This window comes from Pelmatolapia mariae, linkage group LG9, assembly GCF_036321145.2.
Source record: "Pelmatolapia mariae isolate MD_Pm_ZW linkage group LG9, Pm_UMD_F_2, whole genome shotgun sequence".
NCBI lineage: Eukaryota > Metazoa > Chordata > Actinopteri > Cichliformes > Cichlidae > Pelmatolapia > Pelmatolapia mariae.
In genome coordinates, this window is record NC_086235.1 from 5,380,501 (window position 1) to 5,392,897 (window position 12,397).

At 37.3% G+C, this 12,397-nt stretch overlaps 1 long non-coding RNA gene across 1 annotated transcript; it reads right to left on the minus strand.

The window, feature by feature from the left end:
- Positions 1 to 10,716: 10,716 nt before the first annotated feature.
- Positions 10,717 to 12,161, minus strand: LOC134634994 (uncharacterized). Its single transcript, XR_010094910.1, has 3 exons — positions 12,005 to 12,161; positions 11,031 to 11,114; positions 10,717 to 10,907 (listed from the first exon to the last, which is right to left on the minus strand). It is a non-coding gene; the product is annotated as an uncharacterized LOC134634994 (long non-coding RNA).
- Between the last annotated feature and the right edge of the window lie 236 nt (positions 12,162 to 12,397).

The window sequence follows — 12,397 nt, forward strand, 5'->3', positions numbered from 1 at the left end:
TCACCCTCAAGTTGTTCCAAACCTGTTTCTTTGTTCTGTTGAACACAAAAAAAGATATTTTCAAGAATGCTGGTAACCAGTTTCTTGTCCCTACTGACTTCCATAGTATTGTTATTTCATACTATGTCCATACTATGTCAAGATGGACCAGCAACTGTTTGATTATCAACATTATTTTATGTTAAAAGGAAATTCATAAAGGTTTAGAACAACTTATATATATATGAATTTACAAAAATGCAAATTGAACCACCAATTATATCATAAGGCATACCTTTTGACATTCCTTGATAACATTCTGAAGTTCTTCTTCTGCAACCTTAATTCTGAAAAAGAAAATATACAAGAAAGAAAATCTAAATTGCTTATTGCTATATTTGAACTCTAAGTTAACTGCTATTAAAACGATAAAGATGTGATCACTTATAAAGATGTTTATTGATCAGTAATAAGCAGATTAGACATAGCCTCGCTGTTTAAAACTCCAGATCATTCATTTGGGAGCCAGAGTACATTTATCGTACCTTATGCTATGGTAATTTATAAAGATTGTCATTTTTTCCTTAATATTTTCATTGTGGTTATTAATTACATTATATAAAAATTACTTAGAATGATGTTGTTTTAAGCAACTGCATGTCCTATTTTTACAAGAACATAAGCTGAAAACACTAATTGTAAATCCTTCAATGCTATTCTGGAGTATTAAACCCCAAATGTCTGTTACACATTGGCTTTGTTTATTCTTGATAAAAAACAAACAAACGTCTTAAGCATGCAGTGGACGATTATTTGCCACTTTGAACGATTACATAATTGTGGCATCCTTAGTGATTGCCACTAGATTAATTGATTGTGCGGCCCTATGGCATTCGTTAATGTTAAAGAGTGAGGGATATTACATTACCAACACACCTTTCTTTTTGTGCCCATCTCCGTTTGGTTCTTGAAGGAATTTCCTCTTCAGGATCAGTTAGATAACGTTTATACGAAATCCTTTCAGGAGGCTCGCTCATTTTGACTCACATGTGACCTATTGATGAAATTAAAATTATATTGAAGAAAACATCGAGGATTGTAAAACAGAAACTGCAACATATAAAATAAATGTAGCATGTTACTGTGAAATATATGCTTACCGAGCAGTTTTCCAGGGAGTTCGCAAAATTGTAGCGTTTGCTTCCGAGAGGGTCTGCACGCGCAATGCACACCTTAAGAAAAACTTTAAAAACTTAAACGTAAAGTCCTAAAAGCGTCAGTCTTTGTACGTCACAGGATTAATCGAAAAAAGGTAAACACTTAAAACAATATAGTATGTTTTTTTTTCTATGAAATCTATGCTCACCAGAGATTATTCAAAAAATGCAGCGTATTCGTTCTAGATCTGTAGGTTAATGTGCGGAGCAGAGTATGCGCATGTGCGTTGCCATTGTGCTTTTTATAAATTAAGATAAAATAAAAAGTAATACGTAAAAAGTAAATATTTAAATATTCCCAAACAACAACACAACAACGCGCAAAAAAATCTGTTTGTTAGTTGTTGTTTCTTTTTTTTTCCTTTTTTTTTTTTTAAATATAACCGACCTCTGAGGCGCAATTTCCGACAGTGAGTGGAATTGCCGCGATACAGACGGGAAGACACAAGCGGATAATGTTCGCGTTAATTAAGTGGTCGGAAGATGGAAAGTTCTCAATTCTGCCAACTGAACACATTCGGGATTTTGATGAGGAGGAATACTTGGACGGTTTGGAGGAAAAGGATGTTTATTTGGTGGAGTGGCGACAAGGCGCCAAGGAGCCAAAAGGCGGGTGGCCGGTCTATGAAGCCTCCATCATCAAGCTAGCAGGTGCCTTTTCTCCAATATAATATTACTTTATTGTCGCTTATTTGTTAATCAAAATATGTAACTTAATCAATTTTATTATGATGTACTTTAGCCTTTTTTTTTATTATTCTGCCTCCTCAGAAAGGGAAAAAACCTTGCAAACAAAACTTAAGGAAATTGAGGAACAACTACCCAAGCCAGAGGTGCTTAAGAGAAAAAGTAAACCTTCTATGAAACTCCTTGAGGCCACAGAGGTAGACGAACCAGCAGCTAAGAAAAAGGTGAGTGTTTTGCCACAGGTACACACACACATATATACTAATTTATATATATATATATATATATATATATATATATATATATATATATATATACATATATATATATATATATATATGTATACCTGCTTTGTATATATATACAGTTAAGCCCATAATTATTCATACCCCTGACAAATTTTGACTTAAAGTTACTTTTGTTCAACCATCAAGTTCTTTTTTGACCAGAAATGACACAGGTGTCTCCCAAAAGATAATAAGACGATGTACAAGAGGCATCATTGTGGAAAAAAATATTTCTCAGGTTTTATTTATATTTTAGCAAAAAGTATCATGTCCAGAATTATCCATACCCTTCTCAGTAATCAATAGAAAAGCCTTTATTGGCTATTACAGCAATCAAACGCTTCCTATAATTGCAGACCAGCTTTTTGCATGTCTCCACAGGCATTTTTGCCCATTCATCTTTAGCAATGAGCTCCAAATCTTTCAGGTTGGAGGGTCTTCTTGCCATCACCCTGATCTTTAGCTCCCTCCACAGATTCTCAATTGGATTCAAGTCAGGACTCTGGCTAGGCCACTGCAAAACGTTAATGTTGTTGTCTGCTAACCATTTCTTCACCACTTTTGCTGTATGTTTTGGGTCATTGTCATGCTGAAATGTCCACTGGTTCCCAAGGCCAAGTTTTTCTGCAGACTGCCTGATGTTGTTGTTGAGAATCTTCATGTATTGCTCTTTTTTCATGGTGCTGTTTACTGTGATTAGGTTCCCTGGTCCATTGGCTGAAAAACACCCCCAAAGCATTAGGTTCCCACCACCATGTTTGACAGTGGGGATGGTGTTCTGTGGGTTGAAGGCTTCTCCTTTTTTACGCCAAATGAAGGCAACATCATTGTGACCAAATAATTCAATTTTTGTTTCATCTGACCAAAACACTGAAGACCAGAAATCTTCTTCTTTGTCCAGATGAGCATTTGCAAAGGCCAAACGAGCTTTTGCGTGCCTTATCTTGAGAAGTGGCGTTTTCCTTGGTCTGCATCCGTGGAACCCAGCAGTGTGCAGTGTCCGTTGGACTGTCTGCCTTGAGACATTGCCACCAGCAGAGCCCAGATTCACCAGAATGGCCTTGGTGGTGATCCTTGGATTCTTTTTCACCTCTCTCACTATCCTCCTGGCCAGCACAGGTGTCACTTTTGGCTTCCGACAACGTCCTCTGACATTTTCCACAGTGCGGAACATCTTGTATTTTTTAATAATACTTTGCACTGTAGCCACTGGAACTTGAAAACATTTGGATATGGCCTTGTAGCCCTTTCCTCACTTGTGAGCAGCCACAATGCGCAGCCGCAGGTCCTCACTGAGTTCCTTTGTCTTAACCATGACTGTCTACAAACCACCTGCAGAGAGCTGCTGTTTTTCACCTGTTGAGTTGATTAAAACAGCTATTTCCAATTAATCAGGGTAATTAGGATGCTTTAGAACAGCTTTGACTATTTGGAATGGATGGAACTTTGGATTTTCCCAGAGACTGTGACAGTTTGTGAAGGGTATGAATACTTCTGGACATGATACTTTTTGCTCAAATGTAAATAAAAGCTGAGAAATATTTTTTTTCCACAATGATGCGTCTTGTACATCATCTTATTATCTTTTGTGAGACGCCTGTGTCATTTCCAGTCAAAAAATAACTTGCTAGTTGAATAAAAGTAACTTTAAGTCAAAATTTGCCAGGGGTATGAATAATTATGGGCTTAACTGTATATATATATATATATGCATGTGTAACCCCCCCCCAACAGCCCTTTTGAATGTCTTTGTAATTCTCAGGTCTCAAGGTTGGCAAGTATGGTTAGAACAGACTTTTCCCCGCAGCACGTTGTTTATTACATACAACTTATGTAACATTTCATGCATCGGTTAAAACACTCGACTCCAGGTACACGATGCCCAGCTGGAAACACTTCACGCAAGTCGAGTTGCCCGAGATTCACATAATTTACATAAAATGTTAAATTTTTGTGATTTATGTCGTTATCAGGATATGAGATTTTGGTCACATCGCACAGCCCTAGTTGAAGGTGTCTAAATAAATTGTGACTTGACTGTATACATACACACACACATACATTTGTGCTTATTGTTTATCTTTTTGAGAATAAGAATTTATTAGTTAAACAATTTGTTATTCAAAATTTTTCCAACATTTTGCCACAACTGCTCTGAGATCATTCCTTCATACAGAATCACTAAGGTGGCTTTTAAAGAGAGAGTTTTTTGTTTCATTTTTTTAGGCATACCTACATACCCAACAGACCAACAAAACGATCTAAGGTTATGGAATGAAAAGAAAATTGAACATCTACAGCGTGTCATTAATCAGTTGAGAGAAGAGAACTCGAATCTAAAAAGAGAGAACGAGAGGCTGAAAAATGAAATACTTGAAAGTAAGTACTGTACTATTGCATGTGTTATGTGTGTGTTTACACTTGTTATATACAAAGACTATCAAAACCTATTCACATTTAATTTGACTTTCACAGAAATCCCACCTCTCCTTCAGGCTACAGATCATTTACTTACCAAGGTTAGAAACAAAGCACAGCTATGCTTCATTAATAATCACTAATTACAATGTTCCAAATTTCCTTGCCTTTTTAATCATTTTAAGGCCTTCTGGAGGTTCTTTTGGTTGTTTAGCATTAATGTTTGTGCCTATTTATTTCAGCCCATGACAATGAATGCAGATCTTCCTGACGTAAGTGAAATCTAATCAATTTGTTTGTCATTATCATTAATTTTGTTGCTTTGTTGTTTTTGTGCAGTTTACAATCATATAAACCTAACAAGCATCAGTCAGCAGTGTGCGTAACCTAAACAGATTCTTGCTTTATTCACATAATATGTAGTTATATGTACTTGTACATTGTACCTAGGGTTGCAGCCACTTGGCACCGCCCCATTGTTGTGATAGCTCTGATTGTACTTGTACGGATCATCGGAACAGGGAACAGTCTGCCACATTAATGTATTTTTAAGCGAGTTGTTTCTAATACATCAGTTTTTCTCTTACAGATGTCAAAGTCTCAACCTGATGCTACCCTCCCTCATTCTCCTAAAGTAAGTATTAGTTGTTGTGGTTTTTTACGCAGTGTCTGTGTCACGTGATATTATGTCACATGTTAAGCATAACTATTGAAATAATAACTGTTTTATAACAGATTTCCCAAACACTAGCTATGTTTGTCGTCATTCACACCAGTACTACTAGTTATACATTGCTTAATAAGATTGTGTTTTTCAGCACGATATGTTGTTTTTCACAGTAAAAAAGGGAAAAATTTGTAGATGGAAAAATCTCCATAAAAGTTCTTTGTGCATTTTGTTTTCTATTTGTTAAAAAATTTACTATTTATTCAAGTTTTTTAAGGTATCTAATATTTTCATACCTAATATCCATGATCTAAATATTTTAAGAAATAGTAGTTTGTTTGTCAATTGAAAGTGTGAAGATCTTGCATTATTATGGTGTTATTTTATGATTATACACTCAAAGGCATTAAATGGTCTTAAAATGACAATGACATTACTTGTTGCAATCTTTTATGGGGCAATATACCGACCAACAAAAAGTAGTTATTGTTGTCACAAAACAGAAGGTTTTATGATTGATAAATACAAAAAATGAATACATTTCATTTCTCTGACATTCATCTGATATTCAGTTACAATTCACACCACAGCTACCTGTACATGCAAAGTACTATACTGTAAATTTGAGACTGAAGAAGTCACTTGGATGAGTGACGAAACGTTTCTCCCACAAAACGCTACGTAAAGATGAACAGATTCAACTTTTGGAGATATTAATAACACATTTACTATATTACTTTTGGCCTGTGGATTTAAATGCAGATATCCTTAATGTAAGTTGTTATATCATGTTATTTTTATTGTTATTTATTTTATTTTACATTCAAATATCTCAAGCTTCTTAGTTAAATAAGCTTGATTGCTAGTACATAAAGAATAGTTCACCTGTAGTCGGAAGGTTGCTGGTCTCGGTCGTTGTGTACCTTGCACTTCACCTACTACTGGTGGTGGTCAGAGGGCCCGGTGGCGCCAGTGTCCGGCAGCCTCACCTCTGTCAGTGCGTCCCATGGCGGCTGTGGCTACAATATAGCTTGCCATCACCAGTGTGTGAATGGGTTGATGACTGAATGTGTAAGCGCTTTGGGACATTTTTGCAGGATGTATATGGTGAATTTATATGCATAGATACAGTCGTAGTGCTTGACACATGCACAGAGCAGTAGATTGACTAGGAGGGAAATAATTTCAATCAGGATGTTGATTGCTGGTGTCAGTATATATATTTTAGAGCAATGTTTTGTTTTTCACCCAAAATGAACTCTATTGCTTCAAAAGAGATTTTTTACCCTACTGGATTCTTATATATTGTTTTGCTTTTTGCTTGTTTGTTTGTTGTTTTTTTCTCCAGAACATGTATGCTGTACCTATTTACTTGAATTGTATAGATATATTTACGTCATCAAAATATGTCACATGACTTAGAAGAAGGTTTAGATAGTTGTGCAACATTGTCACATTCTGATATTTATTCAGTGATTTTATGGCGGTCAATGCTATGTGTCTTTTTTTTTTTAATCTTTAAATATTATCCTTTATAGGTGCCCAACTCTTCATGCAAAGCTTCTACATCTGGTGATGCTAAAGTAAGTATTTTGCTTCTGCTTTGTGCCACCGAGAAATGTCAATCTTTCTCATTAAAGTGTAAAGACTCAATCATCTAAGTTATTCTGAGTTCTTCCTTCTTTCCTTTATTTAACCAGTTACACTCTGTCTGTAACAACATTGTTGACTTCGTATGTATGTATTTTTTTTATTTAAAGGGTACCAGTGATGCTGAATATGTAAGTAATTTTTGCTGAGAATTTAGGTAGGTGCATACTCAAATGTGTTTTTTTAAAAACAATTTATATTGAAACACTCTTTTTATGTGATTGCAACCACAGGTGGAGATAGCACATGCTACAGGAGTAAAAATTCTTAAACATCAGTGGGCTGCTGCTCTTCAGGCCCAAACACCCACTTCAATGGTGCGTGTTCTTCTGATGGCTGCCTTCCCACTGGAGGTTTTGATCCAGAGCAATTTAAAAGGTAAACAGCTTTGAAATTTAGTTCCAGTGGTTAGCTAACAGTATTTTAAAAAGCCTACTTCTCTGTCACCAGTTTCTTTACCAAAAAGCATAATGTTGTAGTTCAAATGTTTAGATGAACAAAGATCAGATTTTTGGAAATCTAAAACTAGTCAGACACTCAAATGTTCATGCTTTTTATAGGAGGACACAGCAAAACAGACATCGGCGCAGAGCGAAGAACTGCCCTTGATAAAGAAACCATGACAGCCATATATAGTAAGTGAAGACTGTGTATCTAAAATTGCATACTGCACAAGTAACTCACTTTGCAACAATAAAAATTGCACAAAGAGGTGATGATGCATTGAAGTAGTGTGACTCAGACGAAGAAGGTCAACAGATTGAATGCTGGAGAGTAAGGATAGATGACCAAAAGGGGTTAGTATTACTGTAATGTGAACTGGATAGAATTTCCATCGGGGAAAAAAAAAAAAGGTAAAATTATGTGTAAAATATATCTGTATCTCTATAAACGGAAATATCTGTTTCCTAAATGAAGCTAGCTAATTTAAATCATGTTTTTATTTTAACTGTGATAAAAGTACTACAACTGTGACTTTTGTTTGTTACAGTGGCAGTCAGGAAGAGGTTCCCCAATGTATCCAGAGGGGCTTTGGGGATTGCAGTCAATTCAAAGCTAGGGGAACTCAGACTGTTGGAGAAGAAAAAAGTTACATCTTAAGTATGTATTATGTTCACATACACCCCCCCCCCACACACACATATATGTGTATATATATATATATATATATATATATATATATATGTGTGTGTGTGTGTGTATTCCTCTGCTTGTTATTGATCAGTAAATATCTTTGAGTAATCACATCTTTATTGTGTTAATAGCAGTTCACATCTAATTCACAGTATCGTTATTTATAAGTGTTTGTTGCAGTTGCATTTTGTATAGCAAAATGTATATGTGTGTATATATATATGTGTGTGTATATATATATATAGATATAGATATAGATATGTATTTTTTTTATTATTTTACAATTTTTAATAATGTTATGAGAATAAAGTTGTATAATTGATTGATTGATTGATTGATTGATTGATCATACTTTATTCATCCCGAGGGAAATTGGGTTAAGGCTGCCAGCCGTGCCAGCGCCATCTTACCCTCCGACCATACATACATTACACAAACATCACATGGGGAAGACAGGTCAGAGGGGTATAACATGGAAAAGCACAACATGAGGAAAGATAAGGAGAAAAAATAACTCCCCCCAGACTGAGCTCCAACAGGGAGATCAGTTTGAGAACAGAAAAAAACACCTCTGCACATAGCACATGAAAAAAAACTCTAATACACCAAAGAAACACATGACAAGCAACAGGGGTGGGTAAAGGGTGAGAGACAGCCAATGTAGACAGTACATCCGGGCCTGCAGCCTATGCGCTGGTCTCCTTGATCCACCGTCAGCATCGGAGGGGAATAAGCGTCGAAGGCATTTGGAGGGGGGATGAGTGTACATCAGCATGTGTATATATGTCTGTGTGCGTGTGTGTATGTGTCCAGAGTTTAGCTGAGACAGTGGCTGTGTCCGAATTCAGGGGAAGGATGCTCATAAGGACACTACCTACCTACGTCACAAGGTAGTGTCCTTAGACAGACGGGTAGTCAGGAAGTGAGCGGCTGTGGACAGCCCCCTTTTTTTCAAAATAGAAACTTTATTGAACAAACAATGAGTATTCAAACATAACAGATGGGCTGTGGACAGCCTCCTAGCCTTCAACTCCGCCCTTACTTGCGTGTTTTTCCGGTCGCTAGCGCCACAGCGCGAAAACTTTAAAATGGACCCAGAAATGTCGCTCCGTTGTTTGGGCAATTTTAATTCTCGAGGAGCTAGAAAAATCTTATCGTCGTCGCCCGCACGTTTGGTACCTTAGGCTCATCAGAGACAATCATATCCAGGTAAAATAATTTCCTTTAATCTACACGCATTTAGGAATTACTGAGATATTTACACGGATAATTGAAATATTGCCGGCGTTGTGCCAAAAAAGTGTTCGCCTGGCAAAACTGATTTCCAATGTTTCCGTGTGTAATATGTGTAATATCTTTATGTATGTTGGTAAATAGACTTCGGTGAACATGGTTTACAAAGGGGTTTTATATATACAATAATTACCTGTTGTTCAAGTATCTTTATAACTCTGGTTATAGGTACAATTGATATATTTGTTGCGCTGTCTGCTGTCCTCTTGACCAGATTACTCTTAAAAAATAAATTTCTAACAAGATTGTTTGTGAACTAGATAAATAAAGGATATATAAAAGTCACTGCCAAAAACTGATTGCAGCTTCTACCTTGTTACAGGAATGTTGCTTGTGGCTCAAAGTGACTTGATATCATTGATGAGGGAAACATTTGACATATGTTTCACATATTATAGACCAACAAGTTATTCATAGCAGGTTAAATACGAGCAATCAGTTTAGGGCAAAAACCGGAAATCAGTTTTTGGCAGACGATCATTTTTTGGCACAACATCAGTCATTCTTACACATGTACTGTATCATATAAAATATATAAACTAAATATCTTTGAAACATATAGAATCTAATCTTTTGTTGTCTGCTACAGAGTTCAAAAGGATTATACTAATAATATAGCATCCACCATCTCCTGCTTGCATATTTCTGAAAACATTTTAGTGCTGTGGCAGCCGTTGATTGAGCCAGCCCTGCAAACCCTGTGGATGGACGATGCAGTGGACAGTGGGAGGAAGCATCCTAAAGCTCTTTGCAGACCACCCTGTGTGATTCTCCACTCCCCGACCAGAAAAGACAAACCTCAGTTGCAGCACCCCATCCATGTCTGATCTTGCTCGGGCAGATTCAGCAACACTGCCAGAGACTTCCTGTAATCTATTACAGTTGTTCAAGAAACGGTCCAGGAACAGGTCACTCAGGTTAATCCTGTGTGAACAACTGTAAATACTGTTTTTCATCTTTGCATACTGTGTATTTGAAATAGTCTTGTTTAATTGTTATTGTTATTTACTTTATTGCTATCAAATAAATATCCAAGTAAAATTGTTCAAAGTTAGCGTTATGTTCATACATGTTAAAAATGCCTGTAAATCAAATTGAGTCCAGTGACAATTACTGTTTGTTCGAATCAATTTATTAATAACATAAAACCTTTAAACTAATGCAACACATATAACAATGTAACAAATATATTCAAATAAATAAATTTCTCAATACATAACTCATTTGGGAACTAATCTTTCTAGAAGTGAAAACAGTCTGTCCATCCTCTCCCTGCTCTCCTCTCCTCAGCCTCTCTTTGCTGCCTCATGTCCTCTCTGATGAGGTCTAGCAGCTCATCATCTCTTTTCCTCTTTCTCCCTGTCGTAGGTGGCTGAGCCGCTTTGTCATCGCTGTCGTTTTGGTCACCCACTGTTGTGCTTGGCCCTGGAGTGTCCTCAGGGAGAGAGGACATTTGGACAAGAGGCTTAATGGAAGGCCTCTGTCCTATCACCTCATCCATGAGGGCAAACCAGGGCCAAGCACAGCAGTGGGCTTCCCACTGACCCCCTCTCCTGAGCCTGGATACTTGCAATCCTAAAGGCAGAGGAAATCAAAAATGACAGCAGGCAAATAAAAACACCACAACAACTCTTAGTAATTGCACATTTATTAACTTGTGTTCTTAAGAATTATCTTCTTGATAGCACACATACGTACTTTGTATTCTTTAAAGTTATCTCATGTCTTCTGGCCTGCAAGGGGGTGACTTTCCCCTGCAGGCCCATCTTCTCCAGAATTGTCCTGATCACACACAACAAATAAGAGAAGAAAGGAAACCATGGCAACTATGTTAATCCCTAAACCCAAAATTTTTCACAGCAGAACACCAGAGGAACACCGTCTGGACATCACAGGTTCTGTACAGCAGCGGTCCGTGAGTCGTTTGGTACCGGGCCACGAGAGTTGAGGCTCCGGTGTGAAATTTATGGTTTTCAGGGTTTTTATCGTTAACTCGGTTTCCCTGGGTCTTTCCCTTGTTGTAGTTTCGTGTCTTATTTTGAAAGAAATATTTACACATTACCATAGCGACCAGAGAGCATTAAGCGGCAGAGAGGAGGATGTTACTCTCAATATTGGCGCATTTTCAGGAGGACGCTGCTAATAAAGTTACACAATTACACAGCACATTCACGTTTATTATTATATTTAAAAAATACCACAGTTTTTGTCTTGGTCGGATCATTTTATGTGGTTGTATTTATCCACGATACCTTAAAGGCTCCGTGTCTGACATAAACCGGTCTGCGGCGCAAAAAAGGTTGGGGACCGCTGCTGTAGCATGAGGGTTAATAGGACCATACTCATATGAATATGATGTGTAAACTGATTTATTCTTGTACATCCACGCCGTAGCGGCTCAATTCTTCACCCAGTGAAGAGGTGATCGTTTTCTCCTCGTTTTAATAAATTAAGTCGTTTGGTCTTTGTTCCCCACAACATATCACCAATTCGAAAAAATCTAAATTAGCTGTATGTAAGCGGCATTACATGAAAAATCGCGGGACCCCCCATACAAACTGGTTTACGGTTATTTTAAAGAAAAGAAACATGTCTATGCAGATGCCCAAAGCTTAACAAAACGACCACTATAACAATTTAACTTTTGTACAACCAGATTTTCATATACTTACATTTGAAAGTGTTTTCCTCTCCCGCTTCGACCACCATCCTTATCAGAAACAAATCTCCTCTATGACCCGCAATGAATCCTGGGATATAGTAGGACATGAAGGATACATCGGACCATCCTTAGAATTCAGGGCAAAGTAGGACACATTTGTCGCCACATTTTGAGCACTCTTTGAATTCGGACAGCCTTCGTCTCATCGCCGTGACGTCATTGCCTCCAAATATGGCATTGAAGCGTCCTTCCTCTGAATTCGGACACGACTAACCCTCAAATTCACGGAAAAGTAGGACACATTTGTCGCCATATTTTGAGCGCTCTTTGAATTCGGACAGTCCTCGTCGCGTCGCTGTGACGTCATTGCCTCCAAATATGGCATTTTAAGCATCCTTCCCCT